Source organism: Pyxicephalus adspersus, chromosome 6 (assembly GCF_032062135.1).
Source record: "Pyxicephalus adspersus chromosome 6, UCB_Pads_2.0, whole genome shotgun sequence".
Classification (NCBI taxonomy): Eukaryota; Metazoa; Chordata; class Amphibia; order Anura; family Pyxicephalidae; genus Pyxicephalus; species Pyxicephalus adspersus.
The window spans coordinates 68,551,503-68,572,774 of record NC_092863.1 but is presented as its reverse complement, the minus strand read 5'-3'; positions in this window follow the sequence as shown (position 1 = coordinate 68,572,774).

Sequence of the window (21,272 nt, the reverse complement as noted above, 5' to 3'; positions counted from 1 at the left end):
TTTAAGAAATCTGCCCCAATGACTAATATAAACACCAGAATATAATTAGGTAGCCCTTTTTATTAATTGTTATTATTATTATTTCATGGGGATTTCTTTGAAAAAATTACCATTGAGCAATGATAATAGATCATTTTGTCTGAATATAGAACCCCCAGTCCGGGGGTGAGTGGAATAGGACTTGAAGTGTCAGCTCACTACCTGGACCATCAGATTATAACATTTTAAACAGACATTTTTATAAATCCATGGTCACAGTATGCAGTATCTCTAATCTCTTTGTATCGAATGATGTGCTCTTTGTTGTTTTTTCTGTTCTTTTCTACCAAGCTGTCCAAGCTGACACAATAAATTGGATAATGTCATGAAACTTTTATGTCGTGTTTCATTTTTTGACACCTGACATGGTGATATAACTGCTGTTTTCTTAGTTTACTGAATACACCAAAAACATATTTAATACATTAGAGCTTTCTATATATAGAACACCCCAAGGATTCTGCAAAACTCCCACAAGGCTTTAAATAAAACAAACACAGGTCCTAAAAGCTAGAGCCTGATATACTGTGTTTTATTTATGTGAGCTAAATTTACCAAACAGTTTAACCACAGAATAGTCTGTCAAAAAAATATAAAAGTGTTACTGACAGGTAATGATTATAAGTAAGCACACTTATGAGAAATATGTCTAGGCCACACTAGTAACCATTGTAAACTCTAATTGCCATACAAATTTAGTTGTTTAATAAAAACAGAGGGGTTTAGATGCCATGTATTCTTTGCATTCAGTACCCCCCCCCCACCCCCACCCCTCTAAACTACCTGTTCATGCTAATATTTTCAGTCTTCTTAGAAGTCATAGCATCCATGGCTTGCAATGTAAAAGGCTAACAACCAAGAAACACCTGCATGCAACTTAGATAAATGACTTTATGTTTTTATGCCATGTATTCTTTGCATTCAGTACCCCCCCCCCACCCCCACCTCTCTAAACTACCTGTTCATGCTAATATTTTCAGTCTTCTTAGAAGTCATAGCATCCATGGCTTGCAATGTAAAAGGCTAACAACCAAGAAACACCTGCATGCAACTTAGATAAATGACTTTATGTTTTAGGTTCCCCCCCTTTTGTAATCTAATAGTTCAAGATGCACAGTTATATAGCCAACAATACATTTGCGTTCAATAAATTGGATTATTATGCATGGCGGTCTTGCATCTTTTCACCTAAAAGTTGACTTCGACATAGTAATCTATGGGACATCTGCAACAGTAAAAGAAAGATGATACTTCTGTGCATAATTTACTTACTTATAGCCACAAATACATTGTCTATTTTGTTTAATTTTTATTTCACTACAATCTAAATGCATTCAGTGGGATTTGGCCAACAAAACCAAGTTTTCAATTGGAAATTCAGGAAAAAAAGATTAAAGAAAATGAACAAAGGATAAAGTGATCAGATTTACACTTTTAAGTCCTACTAAAATAGTCTTAAACTTTTCAGTAACTATAGTTACTTTTTATTAATTCAGCCTGAACAAAAGTGATCGAAAAAAAATAACATGGATCAAGCAATTGGATTGTAACACAATTTTTCTGGGTCGAAATTGAAAGAATTTGTTGTATGATTTGCATAGTGAACGGCATTTTTTGTCTGTATTTCATGGCACTCATTTCTAAAAAGCGTTTGTTGAAAATGTGATTGAGGAATTTTGTTAGCTAATGGTTGAGTATTTCTTTGAAAATTCTCAGTAAAAAGGATGAATCCTTTTTGAAATAGCTGAATTGTATCATTTAAATGACAACCATTTTCAGAAAACCATTTCCCATAGGCAGCCACAAAAAAAAAATGCAATAGAGAGATTCCAATAACAAACACATTTTAACCTAAGTCAAGTAAGATCTATCACCAGCATATGCATCCAACATAATAAGGACATTCCAATAAACAACATTCACCCATCACATTTCAATTAAAAGATTCACTTGTCTGTCACATTGCACATAGGGTGAATCATTTGAAAATAAATGCCATAAAATGGACATGGTTGTCATTAAATAGACCCCTTAGGTTTGAAAACATCTGAGGATAATATACATTTTAAACTTTTCTTTTTGCAGCTCATGCATATTTAATATTAAAGACACTAAATTATATATTTTTTCTATATTATATTTCCTATTTTGGGAAATAATAGAATCCTAAAAGCATAAGCTTTTTTTGTGATTGGGTAATAATAATTAAGCAAATACATTTCCTTTGCTGCAGTTTGCAATGAAGTGACATTTGGCAGTGAACAACCTTTTTAAAGTTCAAGAGCTGCATTAAAAGAGGAATGATAAAGGGCATCATTAGGTGAAAACTGTTACTCACTATTTCAATTACTTAGCTACACGAGTGCTTGTGAGAAATAATAGACACAAATCATTGCTATTGACTAAGTATCCATTCAGCTGCCTGAAAAGCAATTTAGATCCAGATTCTTGTCATAAATTTTGGAATGTTAAAACAAGTGTATATGTATGAACAACTCTACATTTGCTACATTAAAGATTCCATGAGCTTTTTTTGGCCCATTTAAAATGATGGACCTGGTGTATTCACCTTATTAGCCTGATTGGTGTCTCATTAGGATTGCTGCAACCTTTTCAAGGGATTTAGGTATAAATAATGCATTTAATATCTCCTAATCTAGATTTTAAAAGGGTTCTTTCTATATAATGTGCAATGTTTAATTAGCCCATGGTGGCTGTTCGTACAGTATCATAACAAGCCTAATGCAATCTGCAGTATGGTGATTTGTGCAGATTATTTTACCGTACATAATGGCTGCTAATGGAGTTCTCAACAGCTAGGAATTGGAATATTGGGCCATAATAACAATTTTTATGCAATTCTGAAACTGGTTGTGCTATTTGTAATTTATATTCATTTGCATTAGTCCAGGGCTGTATCGTTTTACCAACTTTTTTGGAATTTAAAGAAAACAATGTACTGTAAGCACAACTTCCATTTTTATAGCAGATACACCATTGTAATTGTGAACCAATACTCCAATATTTATTGGAATGCATGTAAGGATCGACAATGACCTTGGGACATCCCTGGGTTATTCTATACAAGAAATTAATAAGATATTGGCTCCTGAGGAATCAATATGTTTTCTTTTCATAGTATGAATTCAGTATGCCAAATGACTGCTTCCATTGTCTTTCAAGTGAAATATGCTGTTTCAAATTGGGGGTATTTATCAAAAGAGTCATGCATCACCTCTCATTATTAATAAATAATTAGCCAATGCAGCGATAACATGCATGTGCACATTAAATCAGAGAATCATAAATGTAGGAGCTGACATATTTTTATCAGGGTGGCAATTGTAAACATCAATTGTGTGTAAATTGCAGTATATGCATGGGGTGTGTGGACTACCTCCAATTGTTTTGATAAAATTTTTTATTGTTATTATTGTTGCTTTTATTATAAAGTGACAACATACTAAACAGTGCTGTACATTAAAGAGGGGCTGCAGATGACAAACTGCCCTATTGAGAATACAGTCTGAGAAGACACCGAAAATGTTTGAATGATTGGGCTATGGTGAAAGTAAAAGTGTGTCCTGAGTGTGGCTTGTGTATGTATCGATTTTGACATGTATCTAATCCAATTTCTCTGTCATTAGCAGAATTTAGCACACACAATGATTGGTGAGAAGTTTGTCAAATGACAACAAGCATGTTATTGGGCTTCCTAAATAATTATTTGTGCTTGATTTTTTTATTATGAAATCATCATTACTTTATTTTACCAGGTTTTTCAGTCCTAAAATTTAGCCCTCTTGCTTGTCTCTATAATGCAGTATTTTATTTGCAATATGACCCTCCCACTACTTTACCATTAGGATTTTCACTTTAGAATTCTCCAGTGGTATGCTCATTCTGTGCATTCAGAATTGGGGCATTTTCTTCCAGCTTTGTGTGGGCTAACCTATTGGCTACTAATTTTGCCCCTCTCTGACACTTGATTGTCTGGCTGGGTATTTGTACCACTGCCTCTTGCCATTGATATCATTATTTTATGTTAACTGCTGAGTGCATTTCTATTAAGTTTTCTGTTGCTAACTGTCATTTGTCTGACCTTTCTAGCTCATTGCTTGCCCTTATCACTGCTTGACTTGTTCTCACTTTCCCCTGGCTCCTTGGATGCCTCATTTGCCTGACCAAATCTCATGTATGCTCTGCCTTCTAACTACTCTCTTACCTGTGACCACTAGATACCTCTTCTAGCTAATAATCTTTCATGTATGACCTCTGTTTGTCCTCTGACCTGTCCTCATCCCCGCATTTTCAACATCCTGTCTGCCTAAAGTCTTGTTGTTACTTCTGGTCCTCCGTCAGTCCTACCACTTCCTACTCAACTGGTGAAACCTTAGTGCCTAGGTGGCCATTTTTACCAGTAATGTTTTCCTGGGGTTTTCAATCTCATTCACTGTCTTCTTGAACATTTTATGGACAATAAATTCTTTAATCCCCAGGAATGCTCTCTAAACAGTTAGAACATCTATATATTTTGGCTATTGATGATACCCCCTTTAAAAAGGCGCTTTTTGGAACCCCTGGGGGCTTGGAATTAGGGTTTGAGTTTATTTTTAGTTTTAACTTTTGCATGACCGTTTATCCCCAAGTATTCTGGAACTGCTATGGTTGCTAACACATTATCCTCAAGTTTAGTAGAGGAGTAGGCTAATGTCAGAATAGGTGTAGGTCAACTAATTTCAGTATTTTCTCTAACCCCTCTGTTATTGTGTTTCTTTGGATAAAATACATCGCCACTATGTAGACTTTTACAATTTCTGTTCCTTGTAGGCCACTGACTCTCTATTGCCCCACAGACTATATGACTTCTCGATTTACCTACTCCCCTGGATGATGCTGCTCCAAGCATGAGGTATTATCTTACTAGTCCCAAGAATCTAGCCATGAAACAACACATTTCAGAGAATCTTAGGAACGATTTTATTTTCCTTCCTTACCTCATCAGCTGCTGCTTACCTGTCCTAGTCCACTCAGATGTCTCCTGGATTGTACACTCGTACACTCGAGGGATTGCACCCATGTACTTTCTTTTCTCCACATCTCTCTTCTGCAGAAAGAAATGATGGTATTGGCAACCTCTTTCTAAATGTCATCCCCCTTTGTCAGTTCTACATTCACTGTGTGGTTGCTGCATTTTCCTTGCACCAGCTTGCTTTTAGTCTATCTGTCCAATTGTATTATTTTCAGAAAAATCCACAAGTAAACCTTGTGATCACTTGTTTGTGGTATCCTCATTTCAATTACAGTTACTCCAGCACTTCCATAGATATTATCCACTTAGTAACACGGTTAGGTAAAAGTCCCAGGGTACAGATAAGTATTTCTTAGATTGCATTTATACATTTCTATGGGAGACAAAAGTAAGTTGGATAGGAATGTCAATCATTAGCATCCCAATACTTGCATACAATAGGTAATACTAATAAAAATGCTTAGGTTCCCTCTAACTTTTTTAGACATGGAACCTAACTGGCTAGAGGAAAAGAGGGGCAGCAGGCATGTAAAGCCCCTTCGTCTGGAACCTGGCTGGCCAAAGACGAGAGCAAATGTACGCATCCCTCCTTTCTAACTGTGTAGTACTTAGATTGTATTCTGATTGTATTCTTGTAGCTTTTAAGACATAACTGCAGTCATTTGTATTTTGCCTTGTATTTTGTACTTTGCATGGGTGTACTTTTGTGTGGGTTTTAATATTTTTTATGGATTAAGTTATTTATTGCTTTGCTATATTAGTATATTAATAAAGTATTTTTGATTGTAATTAATAGCTCTTTATCACTTGCCTGCCTACTGGGTAGTGTGTTTTCCTACTTCGTTTTTGTTTATAGTCTTTTCATTTTCTTTATACTACCTCACAAAAAATGATCTAACCTCTGGCCGAGACTAGTTTTCACATTTTACTGTTGGGCATCTCCAAACATACAATCAATGCTATCCCTTCTAAAAACATGCACTTTTGCATGGTGAATATTCATGAAAACATCCCCTGTAAAATATTTATTTTTCTATTTTTATTCTAATAATCTATATCATGGATTTACCTAACTTTCATACAATATGCATATTTCACATTGGATTACATTTGAAAAATATATGAATTATGAGTAAAAGTTTATTCACATATTTTCTAATGTAATATTTTTGAAAAAAGTTTTAATTAATTTTCTCCTACAGCAAATTATTTAAATAGTAACTAATATTTTTAAACAGTACCATATTATATGGGAAAACATATTTCCAGTGAATAAGTTCTTCATACGCTTCTTTCTAAAGTTCCAGTGATTTACAAAATCCCATTTAGTTTAAATTAATGACCAAATTTAAAATATTATCAAATTCTAAAATCTTTTCCAGTAAGTCAGATTTGACACTGTAAGTTCACAACCTGCACTCTAGATAAATATATGATTTCTATGTATTCCAGGGCAGTCTGTTTTCTCCATCCTTAGGAAGTAATACGTCCACTTAATGTTAATACTGTGCCAGAGAATGGATTTATTGAAATGATATTCCGTCTGATGTTCTATATTAACTCTATTGCAAAAAATGCTTATAAAAGACTGGTAATCTTAGCATTCACTTAAAGCCTTCTCCACCTTCTTAAAGCTTAAATCAGTTTCAAGCAACAAACAGCTCATCTTTAGGGACAAAATTATGTCTATCACATTAAAAGAGTTATTGCTCTATTGACTTGAATAGCACTCAGCTGCCACATTTACTCACATGAGCTGATAAATTTGCAATGGGTGAAAGACAGAAATAAGACGGAAATTGATTTATAAGTTTGTGTAGAATAGAAGCCCTGAAAATGCCTCTATTAAAAATCTGCAATTTTTCACAAGGCTTCGCTTGCCTTAATAAATGTGAGAATGGGTTTGATTTCATTCAGAATTAATGTAGTTTGAAATTGAAATGAGTCTCACTTCCTGCCTTTAGGAGATCTGCTGACATTTCCACTCTGATCATTGTAGCCTGGGAAACAAAAAATAGGAAGAAAGCAGAAAATAAGATAAATTTTGTATAATTCGTATTACAAGCGCTTAAGACCAATTTTATCAGGTCAAAAATAATTACATTTTCAAAATGTCAGTTCACTATGGGCAGTCACTAATATTCTATGCAGAATATCAATTTTGGTATTGCCTTTCATTTACTGGTGTATAAGTGTACAAGTAATCAAGTGTTCTCTGTTTTTCCCTTAATTAATATATATATATATATATATATATATTTTTTTTTTAATGATGGGTAAAAATAGAGACAATTTTGATTAATGTGTGAGCCCCAAACAATGGAGACCTATTTACTGAGCCAAATATTGTTACATGAAACCATTTAGTACTTCCAAAAAAAACATAGGACTTTGAGATAGATTTTGGCATGTCAATGGGATGGCACAGGTAAAAATACAAAAACATTATATATATATATATATATATATATATATATATATATCTACCTGTACTAGGAATAAAATAAGAAAATAAGCCCCTCCCCCCTCTCTCTGAAATCAGGTTTTCTGGCAGAGGAGTCAAAAAGGGCAAGGCAGGTATAGTACTTCCACTGTTACCCTGTATCTTATTCCTTGGATAAGTGGAAAGCTTCACAGAGCCAACCATCTAACTCACACCGACCCGCAGTAACAGACCTCTAAAAAGACCTTAGTGTAGTCCTCCCAATGTCAGATCCTTCAGTGTTATACTCACTGATGGGTCTGTCCTAATCTGAAGGGTTCCTAATTAAAAAAATGTAAAAACATATAAGGGTACAGAGAGGGTTGCAGGTCTTGACCATTCTTCGCTTAGTTTCCAAGTTATCATCTCTTGGTAATCAACTTCTACAAAGTTTTTTACATCTGTCATGACTGAAAAGTATTTTGTTCAATGATGGGATTAATGGACATTTGTCATCAGTGTCATATGCTTCTTTTTAGAAGGCTTTGGTTAAATTCGATCTTTAAAGTTAATGGAGTACATTTGGTCAAGACTGATATTAAATATGCTTTTAGGTTGTTGCCTGTTTATCCTTCTGCTTTTAATTCTGTTTTTTGTATGTTTTAATTTAATGGTTGCTATTTGTTTTAAAAGTGCCTTCCCATGGGCTGTTCTCGCAAATACTCTTGAAATGTTTTCTTTCATAGTTAATGGGGTGGTTTCTACAAATTTATTACATTATTTAGATTATCTTCTTTTTCTGTCCTTTTTATGTCCTCCAATATCTATTCAATGTGTATAGCTTTTTTCATTTTTCAAATATTTGCACATTGCAAATATAACACAACATTAGTTTTAACAATTACTTGCTTGGATTTCTTAGAAATTACTATTGATACCAACCTAATAGAGTTAAGGTTGCCCCGTGAAAAATTTAAGAAATTAAAATTTTCTGTTAATTCTATGTTCTCAAAGAAATTTGAAAAAAGTGCAGTTTCTCTTGGCTTTTTTCAGCATTTGCTACAAGAATAATGTTGATAGTCGATGTTCTTTTACAATGTCTTTGTTTAACAATTGCTGGATTAAAGTCTACTTTTTCCTAAACAAGCCTGAGATTAGGTAAAAGAAACATGATTTATTTATTTTTCCACTGTTTCCTTAAACTTTTAACAGCAGATATCTGTGGCAACATGAATTTCTTTTTTGACAAGGATTATGAACTATTTACCTACGTGACTAGTTCTGTCGGCTTGTGGCTTTCTGGAAGGGTGACTGGTGTGCTAATTCATGGCATCCAGAATGGTTTGTCAAAAAGTACAGTATTACTTATGTATTTCTGGTGCCTGTAGCTTCTGAGATTTGAGGACATGAATTCCAGAAAAAGCATATTTTATTAGCAATGATAACAAACAATATTTAATTGCATTATATTGTCTTTCATCAAATACATCTTCAGTAGAAATCTAAGGTATTTTACATTCCAATGTTTGAAACTCAGTATAATACAAGCTAAATATTTACTGTAACTAATAAAGTTGTAGATATCTTCTCCATTTTTGGATGGTTCACTTCCAGCAACCGGTTCCTTCAGCAGATGAACAGGGAATATTGTGTCCTCCTCCTGCACCTGTGGAATTTAGCTAATACATTGCAATAGCTAACATAAACTGATTTTCAGCAAAGTATTTGTCAGGATGGAAATTGGAGGTATTAACACAAAAAAACTATAATATGTACACTCAGGAACCCCAATTTTACTGGTGAATTCAGAAGCAGAAAAGAAGTCTGCATGTGCCTAAGCAACGCAAACTGGAATAAACAAATTGGTGATGACAGCTGAAGGCTTAGAAACAAATCTATCCACTTTTTGTTATGGCTGCAAACATAAAATTTAGTTGAATTTCAGATTGTCTGATGATACAGGGGATAATAAGGTGCATAAAAGGGGAGTAACAGTGTTTTTATATTTTGAGTTTGTTTATGTGCCTTTTAGATAATACAAGCATATATTTAAATATGCTCTTGTATAATTACATATAGTTGGTGCTGGGCTAAGAGTTTGGCTTTTTAGCAACATCTCAGTAACTAAGGGTAAAATGGCAAAACAGGTATAAAGCTTTATTGGCACAGAATTTGTGTGAGTAGACCTAGATGCAGCTGGTCTAAATTCCCTTTTTACTCACCTAAAGCTGTGGTCAAGTGATGCTCCAGCCCAAGACTTCTCGCTTCCTCATTGAGGGTGTGGACACCAGCAGGGTCTTTTGTTTGGTGTGTGGACACTTCCTATTGGGTGTCCAGTGGTGGGGTCTTTTCGGAAGGATGAGCATGTATTCCCCACAGCCATAATTTCTGCTTTTTGAATTACTACTCAAATAGCAGCTGATCTATTCAAGTAACCTACTCTTGTCTGCTATCCACAGCCTGGACATATTGTATCATCACTGCTGCCAACTAAAACCAAACATGAGGCTTGGCAAGTCATTACAATAATACTGAGAGTTGTGCTACAGTTGGGGGTGGTAATAAATATTTTGACTAAATGGGGGATTTAGAAGGTAGGGCCAATGTGTACCAGTGACTCCTGCACTTGGCATTAACATGGCAACTATTATATTGCAAGGACTCCTGAATATATTTTCCTTTTTCCAACATTTTTTAAAATAACATTTTATATTTTGTGTGATTTTAACTATTTAGGATAATTCTAAAATCTGAACTAACTATTCTAGATAATGCACCTGATAGTCTTTCCATTAGGGTTTAAAATAATGCTTGTAAGTGTTGTTAAATGGGTAAGAGCTCATTCATTCCATAATGATTCACAACCTGTAATTTTCCCATGCCCTTTCACTTGTATGCTCATATTGAAGCTCTTTAAGTATCAATCCTTGCCTCTCTTTTCTGCCATACCTATTCACGCTTTCTCATCTCCATAATTTTCTATTTTTCCGCTATGAGAAAGCATGAGAACATATTCTAATTTTGGCTTCAATGAATAGAACCTGATAACACATGCATTGTATAACAAGACTTGGAAGAGAAGCATTTAAGTGCCTCTCAAAAATCACTAACGCACTCAAGCAGTCATAGAATTCATTGAGTTTTCTTACAGAGATATTTCTTTTTTTGATTTAAACAAAGTACTATAGCATATGTTTGTGCAGAAAAAAAGGTATCCAAATAAAAATGTATCTCTTCTTTAAATGTACTCTCTATTTTCAATTTATAGGTTAGATGCCCAAGACAAGGTGATACATTTTTATGTACAGATTTACAATTACAATTTTTGGATCACAAGTGTGATTACGTGTCTTTGGAAATCTCATTTAGCCTGAATTTAGCCTCACCTGAGCACAAATTTTGGATCCTCAATTAACTTTCCGCTAAGTAATCCTGCTAGGTATACACACTCACCTGCCCTGGATGTTACCCGGTTGTGCAAGTGCTTGCTGTCCTGGCCAGTGACTGCGGCTAGGAGGTGTGGCCAGACTTCCATTTACAACTGTGCTCAAATGCTATACATGTTTTACCCAACCTCTCCACTTCATTATAAGAAGAATAGATATCCAGCTTGACTCTTAATATTTATGTGCAAATGAACCAGAAGTGAGAATTTACCAATTATGAATTAATGCTGCAATTTCGTAAGATACATATTCCTATGAATAAATCACAGGTATGTAAAATATGTTAGATATAGTAATATAAATAAAGCAGTGGTAAACCTACTTTTGTTTTCTTGGTGGTTTTTCCTTTTTTTTTTTCCTATCCTCTTCTTGGTTCAGGAAATTTGTCCATATTCATTGTCTGGGCTAGAATAAGTTACTTTATTTTAGCACCTAAATCAATTATTTTTTCTGGCACCAAGGTATTTCAAGAACTTAAACAACTTGCTTAAGCTCAGTGAACTTTCTGCAGAAGATTGCAAACAGGCAACAGGTAATGTGTGGTATTGCAGAGGAGACATGATATGTTTCTCCAGCAATGAAGAGCCTGTCTGTGCAAATGTTTGTCTTTTTTAGAAGTCTATTCTTGTCTATTCTACTTTAATGTTCCAGGAATACCAGTGTCACTAAAAGGCAAATAATTAAACCTTCCCTATAAGTTGAATATATGCTTTAGAATGTGCAGTTTTCATAATCAACATACTGTTTTTATGGGAACTTTCAATATAGTTAGTAATTTCCCATTGCTTAGATGATACAGAATGTAATGTTTGGGATACTCTTGTAAAATGTAATTAATATATCTTAAGGATTTTTCTTTTATTGATAATAAAACCTGTGGACATTCCTTTTAAGTGGAAATGAAAGTGTGTGCTCATAAAATCCCAGTTTTCAGGGACTCTTGAACTTGTAGTAATTGTACATTAATTTATGGGATGCTGGCCCTTTAAAGAGGGGACTTGTAACTACTAGTGATGAGCAAGAATGCCTCTGACATTCTTGTGAAAATTTCCTTGCACTTCTGATGGGTCCAGGAAATTTGGGCGAACCCATTTCGCGAACCCCTCGGAAGATTGAGGAAATCATTACAGGAGGAGTACAGCGGCTGAATTCATGAATGCAGCCACAGTACTCCTCCTGTCAGTGTGAGTCCTGCTGCTGTGCTCATCAATGAATGCAGCCGTGGGAATCATCACGGGATGATTCCCACAGCTGCAATCATTCATGAAAAGCACAGCCGCGGGACTCTAGGGAATCTCTATCCAAGAACACATTCTACAAGAGCAATAGCAATCAGGGGAGTGGAGCTGACAGCTGATTGCTCTTGTAGGTCTCAAAAAATTAGATCTTGATGACTGAATTTACACAGGCCGTTCTCGCTTACATGTTCGTTAAGTGAGAATGGCCTGATTTGCAGCGAGATCGAATTTTAAAATTTTCCTCATCCCTAGTAACTATGGAGAAGCCTTTTGATTTAACCACAAATGCTCAGTCAAAGGAAACATCAATCAGCCAATTACAAATATTTTTAAACTTTTGAAAGTTGCCATTCTGCAAATATGGTAAAGGAGAAGATACCAGGGAATGTATACACGATGGCAAGTAAAAATCATGATAAGATTATAGCTAACCTTCTCTTAATGCGTTTACAGAAGGTTTTAGAATACTATATGTAAAAAATGTTTTTTTTTATTAGTTCGGAGTATGAACACCCGAAACTAGTAATAGAAAAACTGCCTGAAGAAGTAGCACTAGGGTGCATGACAGGTACTTTCACCGTCCTTCACTGTGCCATTTTAATTTTTAAACCTTTGTGCTTGGTTCTAAAAAACAGGGTACTGTTAGTGGATGGTTATCTGTATGGCGATGTAGTGGACCATCGAATTATCAAACACTGTTTATTTAGTCCAGCGATGTAATTTGCAGCAGCAAGGACAACTATGAAATCGCAGCAGCTCCTGCTTCCCTTTAGCCATGGAGCCTGATGTATTTTATCAGCATCCACAGCCCCCACTCTGAAGCTGTGTACAGCTGAAGCGGATTTTAGACGCTGATTAGTTTCTGACTCTGTCCTGCACAGTCATTGACGCCTGAGCGTCTCTGTTCCCATTCACCAGTGCCTGTTGTAGGGTTAAGCTGGGCTAACTTGCTGCTGGTGTGTATTTGTCTGATTTACTGCTGCTGACTTTGCCTGTTTCTGATCCTGTTAATTTATGCTTGCCTGTGACCTCGCCTGCTTGTGTCTTGCCCTTCTGTACCTCATCTTGTGGATGGTTTACCTGTGTATGACCTCTTGCTCTGTATTCTAGATTTGTCTCTGTTGGAACCTTGGTACTGCTTTATATGTGGGCTTTTGGCCCTTTGCCAGCCCTTCCCAGGCACCATTCCTTGCGCAAGTCCTGGGGCAACCGTGTGCTGGGAAACGCAACCAATCTCCCAAGGCTGAGCGGGGGCTTGCTATAGGTAAAGAGTGTGGAGTTAGATTGGTGGACTGGTGTCTGATGAGTACTGTTGCTGGACCAGGGCCTTACAGGTACATTCAGGGTATTTCATCAATTATCTTATTCCAGAAGAAGTTAGTAAATGATGGTATTGACTCGCACCACAGTGCTGTATACTTTTTTTTAATACTGCTTTACAATTAATCTGAGATATGTGTATATGGGTAAAGAGTCTTTCAAAGATAAAGTGGGCATTGTATAGGTTGTTGACTACTCTTTGGGCTTCCTGATAATGAACATTTGTTAGGCTGTACATTTAAGGACTATGGTTTAGTGAATAAATACCTACTGATGAGTTGTAATATTTGATGCTTGTATTTTGAGGCATTTAGCACATTCTTACAGTGGGTGGTCCACTAAGGCGGGTTTGAATGATTCCCTTTTTGTTGGTCCAGTGACTGTGACGAATGTTAGAGGATGCCTAATATGTTGTTCCTACAATTTAAAAAACTGGAGTACCATTGGCACACAATAAATCAGAATGCAAGTTCCTGCTTAATAAAGTTGCTCAATTATCTTTACTTAAGGAAAAATGTTACTTCAATGGAATTACAATGTATTTTTTGCAATGTGAATGTTGCAAGTAGATTATTACCAATGGGTAGGATAATGTTCCAGCATCTGGCAACATTATTTAGCAGGTAAACGCCCGTCCTCTCGCTTCCTCCGGCCGGCGTAGTAATAGTAAATACAGCCTTACCTGATCTGCCGGCCCCCCGCGTCGCCCATTGCCGCGATTCCTGTCTTCTTCCTGCTTCCTCCAGAATCTTCTGCACATGATGAGTCACCGGTCATGGGGAGTTCATGAACATTTATTTTACAGTATAATATAATAGTATGAGTATAATATTTTTTTTAATTAAATTAAATTAAATTTAAAAAAAATATATATATATATATATATTTTTTTATTTATTTAATTTGTTATTTTTACATGATTTCTGTTTAAAACTGTATTATACTCTTACTATTATATTATACTGTAAAATAAATTTTCATGAAAAGCAATGTACCACTTTTAGACTTATAAAACCAGAAAGAAATGATCCGCTAGGTTCTGGTGCCCAAGAGCAGGGAACCTTGGTTCAGAAACCTGGTAGTTTGGATAAAAGGGTCAGTGTCCCTTTCCATTTGGGAAGCTTACAGTAGAGTTTGGGGTCAATGGTATGAAATGAAATTGTTATTTGACATCTTGGTCACTAACAATGGGAGAAAGGATTTGTTGTTTTGTTTTTACACTTTTTGATTTAGAAGCTTTACTGGGTGACAGGGCCCTGACGACGTTCTCTTTTTAATTAGGTTAAATATCTGCATACATTTTACAAAGGATTTCAACATTGTGGTTGTAAAAGGCTATAGGAAAGAAATGGGGACAAAAGATAGAATACAGCTGAAGACCTTTCGTTTGTGTGGCCAACTATTTATTGGGATGCAACTTGAGTGCTGCAGTATGAATTACTGGTTGGCATTACCTTTAGCCTTTTTGGGGGGACTATGAATTAGTGAGCTGGTCAGTCCTGATAGGAGAGTGATTTGGAGATGGCAATTTTCAGGTTAGCATGTATTTTTAATTATCAGGTAAAATACACTATTTGTTGATATCTCATTTTAAAACAGATCAGTTAGGAAAACGAATAACATTTTTAGCTTTAAGGGATCCTCAACTGTGTGATTTGCTGTAACTTGGTATTTGTGTATAATTGAGTCACCAGACCCCCTTTTGGGCTCAAGCCTACCCAAATAATTTTACACCATTCACATTGTTTCAAGTTGTAGTTTTTGTATTGGTTTGTCTTTTACTATTTTATTACTATTTGCTGTTCTTTAAATAAATATGAAAAAAATTGAAGTGAAATGTATCTGTACAAAAATATTTTTCAAGTGATACTTTCTACTACTTGAACAGATATTTGAATTAAAACTGTAGAATTTTACAAAAGGCAAAGGTAATATATTTAATATTCCCTTCCCATCGTTTTTATTTTGTTTTGGCATCATTTCACAATAATAATTATGATTATTTTGCTTTAGCCTAGCCTTTGAGTTAAGATAAAAGTGGAGCATGTTCCTAAATGAAAGAAAAGATGAACATATTTCTAAGGGTCACCTCTCAAGTCAAGTGTCTGCTGTAAATAGTTTCTTAATTAAAAATGTTGCTATAGCTGACTGGACTTCTTCAATTATCTGTAATTTTTCATGTACATAATGTACACTCATTTATCTCTGTATTAATACTGGTAGACCGATAGAAAATTACACAGTGATTTAATTTTTAAAAATGATCCTAAAAAGTATTGTCTTTGTGAAATCACTCCTTATTTTTAAAATCGTATCTGTTTTATTGCAACAAATATATATTAACTGCATATGAAATAGTGATCTAATACCATAGTATTTATACATTCTCTTTTATATACACTTTTTTAATGTGCAGGAAAAGAAAATTAATGACACTAACTCTTAATGTTTGCGTCTTCTGGTCTTAGCAAACTATGGTTTGATATTTTTAAAGTCAAGCTTTATTTTTCTGATTAATCTTCTGAAAAGAGAGCTAGACAAAGTTATGAATATGTATCAGTGTAAAAGGATGTTACTTGTTTTGTGGACCTTGATTTTACAGAATAGGTATACCTTAGATAAACATGATCACATCGCAGCACATAGCATTGCAATCCGCCTGATTTATTAAAGCTTGCCAAGGCTGGATAAGATACACTTTCATCTGTGAGCCTGGGTGATCCATCAAACCTGAACTGAATCTGGTCCCAGTGGCCTAGGTTCACTGATCAAAGTGTATCTTCTCCAGCCTTGGAGAGCTTTATTAAATCAGGCCCAATGTCTCTATGATTTTTTGGGGGGACATTAGAGAGAAAACAGGGTCTGATTCCATGAGAGTCTTTATAGTCCTCAGTGACCCAGACATCCAAGTCTACCCAATAACTAGCACAATTGTGTATATTGTACATTAGGTGCATGCGCACAGATCTGCATTTTTTTTTGATCCAGCAGGCTAGGTCACCTGATCTCCTGCCTGCGCAGTGCCAGAAGGCAGAAGAAGAAGGAAAAAGATGGTTGCGCCTGGCGCTGAGGATAAAGCAAGAAACCAGGACAACGCAGGACCCTATGGAAGACAGCCCAGAGGGATCAAGGGATTTACAGAAATAAAGGTAAGTTTTTCTGTTTTTACCTTAGTTTGCTTTAACAGGCCCCTTTTATTATAGTGATACATTGATACATGGAATGGCCTTGTGGCCATCAGTTTAAAACTCTATACCTTTGTAAAAGATGTGGTCAATATTGCAGATGTAAAAATATCTTCTGCATCCTATACTTAACATGGGACTGTAGTGAATATGAAAAAAACCCTAAAAGCATTGAAAAATGTCCAGTTGTTGAATTAGCCTATAGTAACCTAAAAACAATGGAACATTTTTATCTCAATACATTTACATGCCTAGAGGTTTATATATTCTACACTTGTTGATGATAATCATATGGTAATAAGATTTTATATTTTTTCGATAGTGGACCATTTTTGTATTTATATTGGAACTAATTTTAACAATAGTTTTGACCTAATAATTATTATTATTGCATGAAGATTAAAAAAATATTTTTTTTAAATCTCACATTTCTCTTCTGATCATTATGTGGACTCTTTTTCCAAAGCATGTCTTTATTTCACAGACCCAAGCTCCGTTGCTATGGAAAAAGCATTACCACACCACCTCTTCTTGTTGATAAGAAGTTAATTGGAAAACTATAACATTACTTATACATTTCCTTTAACGTCTGTTGGTTAAAGCCTTCTGGTGCTCCAACTGCATGTAAATTGGCATTCATTAATTTTTAGATGTGTGTAGTACTATTCATTTATTTACCTCTTTGGAACATATTTGCATTTACTGTGTACTTTTGGGAATCGTTTCTACATTACCATTTCAAATAATTTATGACTGTTTTATTATTATTTAAATGTCTTTTAACATGGATTTATATTTGATGAAAATAATGTAATTATTCCAATACTTTTATTTACAAGTAATCTTAATTTTGTACTTAAAATATTATGTTTTAGTACAAATGGTTTTGTACAATCAGGAATTATCATGTGCCTGAATGAAAATTGTAAGAATTTTTGCACTGTAGCTATGAATTATATTTGACCTTTAGCTTTCATTTTATTCTTGCTAAATTAATACATTATTAGGAATACCAGTTTTTATTCTTCTCCTTGTATTTAAATCGAGGTAAACTCCTTGGAAGTTATTTGCGACATGACCTGGAAAATATATTTAGAATTTAGAAGTTCAACCTACAATTCAGTAAGCTTTATTCTATTTACTAAGACTATAGTTGATTTGTTTGTAATATTTTTGTTTTATAAAATTAATGGAAATCTCAGTAATTAAAAAGTGGGGGAAAAGGAGTAATCGTTTTTCTGATTACCTTTGGAAATTCTAGTTGCCAGTCTACCTTTTTTTTGAATCACTGAAAAGAACTAATTTGGTAGGTCAAAATAAAATCTAAGCTCTGATCTGCACACCTGTCTCTGACTCAGAAATGATTGGAATCTCTGGCACAGCAGCAAGAGTTAAGCAACCCTGTAATATAACAAAGGATAAAAAGATAAAACAAAAATTAAAAGTAGCATTTGTATATGAGATTGGGTTAACTAACAAAGTAAAGTATTGTTCTGTTTTACAGAAAGGAACAACAAGGAAATGGGGAAAAAATGATGCCACATCCCTTTTATACCATATAGAAAAGAGATTCCAAATTTCATGGGACTTTTTAGGTATCAAATCATAACATATTCCAAATGACTATAATAGAATAAATGCATTCAACACACATACATATGTATATACACATTAAAAAATGATTTCACATTTTACAACCCCTTGTCTTGAAAAAGACCTGAACTCACAGGAAACGGAATAAATGTTGTTGGCCCTCATGCAACTTGAAAGAGAAGTGCTGCTGGATCAATACCTTCACTTTGTGGGCCTGATATATGAAAGTTCTCCACAGTTGGAGGGAATACACTTTCATCTGTGAAGCTGGGTGATCCAGCAAACCTGGAATAGGTCTAGTCCAGGATTCAAAACATTTTCTAGAAAATAGCAAATGACTGTTAAGAAATCCATTCCAGGTTTGCTGGATCACCCTGATTCACTGATGAAAATGTATCTTCTCCAGCCTTGGAGAGCTTTAATAAATCAGGCCCAGTGTGTGAGTACGCGAATTGGAGTCTCACTAGTTCTAGTTCCTGTGGTCACCAAGCCCTTACTTTAGACTCCAGAAGAACACTCTATCTTGTTAAGCAGGTTTCCCTGCTGCTTTTCCAAAGTAACTATCCACTTGTCAGATCACAGACCTCCACAGCCCTTTTTTTTGGAGAAGATGATATAAATATCCGCCCAATGTTGTGTCATTTGCTGTCCTGCAAATGTGCCCAAATGCTTGTAGAATAAGTTAACCACCCTGTATTCTCTCTTCTTGTATCATCTCCAGTCTGGGACAAACCAAAACGCATGCAGGGTTTGATGGCTAATCTTAGAAGCTCAAGCCTGAACCTAAGCTACTGCCTCCCACTACTGGTCACTAAAATTGGAAACACAAAAACCACAAAAAATACAATATACAAAGCTCTAGTTGTGGCTTTCCCATTCACAATTTTAGGTATTCTTTACCTGCTTGTGTCTTGCAATAAATTAAATGAATGCAGTTTGGCAGGTAAAATTTATTTTCATCACATTCTAAGATTTATGACTATATTTGAGACGTCATAAACAAACACATTACTGTAAAACTGCATTAAACCTTTTTTTCATGAACTCCTTTAAGTTTTAAGATCAGTTTAAAATTACCCTTACTAGTGCTGACAGCCATAAAACTAAACATATATTGTAAATAGGCTGAGTTAAAATGAATTAGACATACTTTTATTTTGTAATAATTATAACGGGAAATGTACTATACAGTTTTACTGGTATTCTTTTTAAGGATATATAAAAATATAACAGAACTATGATTTTGTGATGCTGTAGAAAACCACATTTCATATGATCTACTTATGGGAGAAACAGCTGCTACCTCTGTAAAGTATTAATATTAAATCAAAGTACATTAAATAAGGTACAATACAAAGTAATGTTTTTACAATAAAATAGCATGCCAATATAATGTCATGTCATGTTTCAGTAAATCAACAATATAAGTAAATGAATTACCAGGAACAGTCACCGTATGGTACACTAAATCATATGACGTGTTCGCTTTTCTTTTCTCCCTTGAAAATTGCACCTAGCTTTCATACTTTTAAACTGTAATATACAAATAAAAAGGTACAACTTTACAGCAAATTGCATAATTACTAAATATGTAATGTCATCCAATTTACAGTTTTCTGCTGCCATAATTGTTAATAGTATTAATGCTGTTCCTTTTGATTTAGGAATTAGTACAAATCAACATGCTTTTGTGTTAAGCAGAGCTGCATTTAAGGCCTTTATTACACTTGATCTTACCAGTCAATGGTGCCCGCTCCCCTTTGGCTGGTTCTGACTTTACACTTTAACCTGGTTGTTGAAATAAAATTTGTTTTAAATGAAGCCTGCTTTATTTATATAACTGGGACAAGTGTGCTGATTTATTAAAGCTCTCCAAGGCTGGAGAGGATACACTTTCACCAATGAAGCAAACTTGGAATGGATCCAGTCCAGGATTTAAGACATTTACTAGCAAATAGCAAATTACTTTGACGAAATCCATTCCAGGTTTGCTGGATCACCCAGCTTCACTGGTGAAAGTGTATCCTCCCCAGCATTGGGGAGACCTTTATTAAATCGGGGCCAATGAATGTTTGTTCTTTGTAACTGTAATGGAACTACCACTGTCTTGGTAATAAATGTATTGCTTCTACATCAGGCTGAGCAGTGTCCTGCAAAATACACGTATGAACCATAACTCTAAACTATCACAATGCATTGTTCCTGAAGTTATCAGTTTATGCATCCCTGAAAATGCAGTGCAATGTTAGAATTAACAAAGAATGGGAGGGGGATTTGTTTCAAAGTTGTTTGGTCTGGTGATTTAAACCTAAGAACAAAATACAAATACATACAACTGACCAGTCCTTAGATGTTGTAATAGCATATTTTTATGTACTATTGCCAGTTTTGCGATTGCCAATATCACATTTGATAGTATTTATTGTAACTGAGGATTCCACAAAACAGAAGTGTTTAAAGTGCAATCTTTATGCAGATGCCGTGCAGCTTGTAGTGAGCAAACAAACAACAAGGCCTTTAGCATAGTGCATTACCTAAAAAAAAATCACCTAAAAAACAGTTTAAGGAGAAAGGTCCTCATTCCAAAATTCTGGGAGACACAGCCCTCTGTCAGCTGCCTCCTTAAGTAATCTTGAAGATTTTATGAACTAGAGAAAGAGCAGGAAAAACTATTGTAAAAGAAAAAATGTAATTCTTGCAAGTAATCCTAATTATTATTATTTACAAGGATTTGTGGTTTTAGTGTATGAGCAGTGAATGTTCCATCAGCAACATAACGTATAGCCAAATGAAGACAAATTATTTGCAGTAAATAAATAATTTTCACACCAATTAACCAACATTGGATAATTTCTCACGGTACACCTGAAGATCTCTCATGGCACACTAGTGTGCCGCGGCACAGTGGTTGAAAATCACTGCTCTAATCCACTGACTCAGAGCAATTATGTGGATTAGAAATGTTCTAATATTCATATTTTTTCCCTGGTTAGTGAC